Source organism: Glycine max, chromosome 8 (genome assembly GCF_000004515.6).
Source record: "Glycine max cultivar Williams 82 chromosome 8, Glycine_max_v4.0, whole genome shotgun sequence".
NCBI lineage: Eukaryota > Viridiplantae > Streptophyta > Magnoliopsida > Fabales > Fabaceae > Glycine > Glycine max.
In genome coordinates, this window is record NC_038244.2 from 35,204,520 (window position 1) to 35,209,667 (window position 5,148).

Below are 5,148 nucleotides of genomic sequence, written 5' to 3' on the forward strand. Positions count from 1 at the left end.
AATTAGATAACAAAAATGGTAATTACATCTGAAAACTAAAAAATAAAGTAATAAATTTAGTATCAATTTATTCTCTCTATTTTATTTTTTATATTTTATACATTCATTTAAAAAAATTATCTAATGAAACAATACCTATTTTTTAGTGGGGCAAATTTTTTTTATTACACATACAAATAAAAAAATAATTCTTGTAGGAGCAATTGTCCTCACACCCTCCCAGGTGTATCCGCTGGTGCAAGAACGAATCCAAATGGGACTGGGGTGATTGGATGGATTATTTATAAAAAAAAAATAAAGTTAATCTAATATATATATATATATATATATATATATATATATATAGTTATTTCATTTTATATATAAAGTATATCTAGTTGTTTCATTTTAATCAATTATCTTGAGTTTGAACTCAAATATTTAATATTTAAATGTGTTAAATATTTAGAAGAGAAAATTTATCATCCTTAACAATCCTATTCCACTAAAATAAATTTATCTCTAATAAAAAATACATGCTTGTGATCTAAAAAAAAGTTATCCAAAAATATATAATAAAAAGTATATTTACATAAAAGATAAATTAAAAGTTATTTTAAAGACTCAACATTGCAATTGTCAATAATTAGTTTCTCATGCAACCAAGAAAATTTATGAATTTATAATAAAAAAAATGGTATTTATGTTGATCATCATTTTTTAAAAACTATTGCTTTGCAAGAAAAAAATGGTAGACTCTTGGTGTAACCCTCATTCAATTAGTTTTTCTAACATTTACACAGTATCATGTCTGAACCCATGCACTTAAGACCAGCCGTTGGAGCTACACAAATATATAATGATAAAAAGAACAAAGATGAGACAGGAAAAGTAAGAAGAATATGGGAAGAATAGTTATATGAATTAGGAAAAAAAATTGTTTGATGTGTCTCAAATTCTAAGTTATCAATTGCTTAGTGTTTGTAAGATCGGTCATTGACAAAGGTTAATAAATGGTTCAAGGCTTAATATATTTTTGGTCTCTCAAATATAGATTAATTTTTCTTTAAAAAATTTGGATTAGTTTTATTTTTGTTCCCAAATTTAAATTTATTTTTTTTAGAAAATATTATTTTTTAACCCCTCTCCATAAAAAAATCTAAGATTATTTTGGGGCAATTGTGATTTTTTTTTATAAAAAGGGACTAATAAGAATATTTTTAAAAATTGAGGGACTAGAAAAGAAAATTTAAATTTGGAAACCAAAAATAAAAGTTCAAATTTGCAAAAAAAATCATATTTAAATCACAATTTTAATTCTCAAAGAAATTTAGAAAAACTAGTAAAGTCATTTGATTGCAAATATGCAATCATTTAGAACTTTTAAATAAAAATATTAATAAATATTTTGAAAGAAAAGTATTAAGAAAATAAATTATACTTAAGCATTTAATTGAAAAGGAGAAAAATATACACCCTTGAACCCACACCCTTATGATTTAAGATAAAGACTATAAAAGGACACAATTAGTTAAAAATTTAAAAAATATAAATAACATTTAAATGCCATTGTTTCCATAATTAGAGTCCCAAATAAAAATAAGAGGTTATTTTCCATGTATGTGTACAGTGCTATCAATCCAAAATTTTGATAAATATATGTTATGTTTAACAAAACTAACTGAAAAACTAATTGATAGTTAAAAGATAATTGAAAATTGAAAATGATAATTTTTTTGATAAAATTATCTGATGAAATAGTTAAAAAATATAAATTACATAAATAAATATATTTTTATACAAATTTTAATTTTATTTTTCTGATAAAATAATATTTTGTAATAGATTAATTTTAAACAGTTAGCTTTTTGTAGTACATAAACTTATTATATATGACTATCAATATCCTATATAATAAAAAGGTTTCACTTACTCTTAGGGGATCAATGATAAGAGAAGAACCACCCTGATGGAAATTCTTGGTGTTAGGCATACCACTGATATTTGCAAGTATCTTGGATATAGGCCTCTAACGGGAAGAGGGAAGAAAGTTGACTTCTAGCATGTGGTCAAGATAATTCAAGGGCAACTTGCATCTTGGAAGAATAAATTACTTTATAGAGCAGAATGTCTTTGCCTTGCTAAATTCGTCCTTGCTTACATTCCTACATATACTATGCAACCGTTCTGGATTCCTCAAGGTGTGTGCAATACTATTAACCAATTGAGCACATCTATGATTTGAGTTAGTTGGAAAGATATAATCAAGCCTAACCATGCTGGTGGCTTAGGTATGCAAGATTCCTGTGTAGCAAATGTCTGTTTATTGAGTAAACTGATATGTGACTTCCTTCATAATAAATTCTGATATGCCGTGGATGTAAGTTCTTTCTCATAAGTATTGTTAAAGCAGTTAATGAGCTCCGACTTGGTTTTGATGGGAATAGGTCCTCTGTTTCACACTATTCCTTTTGTACATTCAGGGTTGACCCAACAGAAAGTGATGCCTAAAGCAAAAATTGAGAGAATTTTTTTTATTATTTTAAAGAATAGAGTGATATGTGAAGCCTTTAGTCAATATGTGTGACCTTTTTACTTTAAAAAATTGATATAGTACATGTTAGTAGGCCTAAACTCAAGCTTTAGTTAGTTTACCTTTGGATGCGTACAGATACATAATACATGCAATATGATTCGTCGAAGAAATACGGAATTGAATTTGTATTGTTCCATGTTGTCTGCTCCTATGGTTGAAACATTGAAGCCTTCGAGCCACCCTTTTGTAAAGTTAAATGTCGATGGTTTGTGGTTATCGCATAATGCTATGGGGGTGGTGGTGTGATTCGTGGATTACAAGGGAATTGGTTGTTTGGTTCGCAAAATTCTATGGTCCTGGGACGCTTTGTATGCCGAATTTCTAGCCCTAAATTAGGATGGTCTCCAGCATGCTTGGAACCAAGGTTATTACTAGATCCGTTGTGAGGTGGATTGCCTTGATTTGTACCATGTTGTCAGTAACCTCAATAGCAATGCAGTGGATTTGCACATGTAGAGGGATATTATTCAGGAAATCAGAGGTCTCCTTCTTCACCCTTGGGAAGTCTCCTTTTATCATATTCACATAAGAGTGTTACTGAGGTTGATTCAAGTGACAGTGACTAGTGTTCCTTAATAAGTAATTCAGGGTTTGAATCTTGGTTGACCCTTAAATATAAAATAAATTGTGTCAGGAGAAAAATACTCATTTTATGTGCACTTCTCTAACAAAGATTTGTAATTATTTTTAATCGTTGTTTCTTGAGGAATTTGTGATCCCCGCCCCCCCTTTTCCTGTCTTAGATTTGTTTCTTTATGATCTAGCTAAGGCTAGATAAACCTTATCTTTTATTTCTTCATTGTACCTATATATATATATATATATATATATATATATATATATATATAACAAAAAGGTAAAAATGAGAAAAACTTTGTCTCATACCTAAAAAAAATAAAGTAAAAATAATAAAATTTTACTTTAAATAGAAAATATTAAAAATAAAATCTAATAAATGTTTCAAAGATAAAAAAAGAAAATATTAGAAGCTAATGTTTTAAAAAATGCTACCTAAAGTAGTATTTCAAAAAATATTAAAAAAATCATTTATCAAATAGTCAAATAAACTTTTTAACTAATAAAAAAACTAAAAATTAATTAAAATATGTTACTAAACACACTCAACCTTTTAAAAAAGTTGTGTAATTTAAAAAATGTATTGTATGGTAAATTTTTTTATTTTTATAATAACCATCTTACAAATATAACTTATAAGGTATTATTACAAAAATTAGCCGTACATTACAATTTTTTTTTTTTAAGAAATGGAGGTTTTTGTTCGTGGCTTTGGAGATTTGGTCACATTCTTGAAGGAGCTTTGGAAAAGTAGTCAACGTATACGCTTTGGGTAAGGGGAACTCTATGACACTAGTTTTGAATACTTGCGTTGTGGGTTGTTTTATGTTATTGTGTTGATGTGATGATTGGTGATCTCTTTTTGAAGAATTTGACCTTAAAGTGATATTTTTTATTGAAAGTTTATTGCTTGAATTTTGAAGTATGATTTTTTTAATTCTTTTGACTCATTTTGTGCTACAAAATCATATGCTTACTATTATATATGTTTTTAGCTGGATTAGCTAGAAAAATGTGTTTATATGATGTGCTTTGATGAGTTTTTGTTTGGGTACAAGTCCTTGATTATTTGAAGCAAAAAGCCTAAAACTTTGCCATACACAATTTTTTTGGCCTGTGGACAATCACTATTAAAGTTTAAAAAATTATGTGTTATATATGGATTAAGAACCCCTAATAAAACTTCTAGTAATTTTAGGTTTAGTTAAAGAAACTTCATAAAAGTAGGAGCTTTACTGAAAACACGGGCAATATTTTTTTTATTAAATCTTACTATTAAAGTAAAATTAAGTTAATAAAAATTATTGAAAGTCATCAATAATGAATTAATGAACTTAGGAATAAAAATAAACTAACTAAAACTGGTTTTGAAACCTAAATTGAAAATTTGGTTAAATAAATTCACTGCATTTTTATCCCTAACTCAAATAAACATGTTAAGTCAAAAATCACTGTGTGGTCACAAACGTGAATAAGAAACATGGATGAGTAGGCAAGAATCAAACAACTAATTATTATTTGGGGAATCTTTTTATATTCCTCGAACAAACTTTGAATCTTTCAAAATTGTTGCTTTAATAATTTTTTTTTCTACAAAAATAATATTCTATTAATTGAGTATCAGTGGTACTAGAATTACAAACTACATTCCAGATTAGTCCCAATACATAAAGGTTGGGACCAAAATTTGGTAAAATATCATTTTACATAATTTGCTCTAATAGTTTATCCTCCTCTATTGAGAAATGCTGCTCTGATGTTTGAGGACCAGTAGTTAAAATGCATGTTGAAATCCTTCTCCAAATTTGTGAGCCACGTCCATAATAAGAAGACTGCATTGTCTAAGATTCTGTTAGCATCAAATGACCCATTTGAGAATATAATATTATTTCTTTGCTGCCAAAATGCTCCATGTCAATGCCAAACCACCACCTCTTCCATTTGCTAGACCCTCACTCCCTCTACCATTCCATGTATGTGTTGGATAAAGTGTTGCC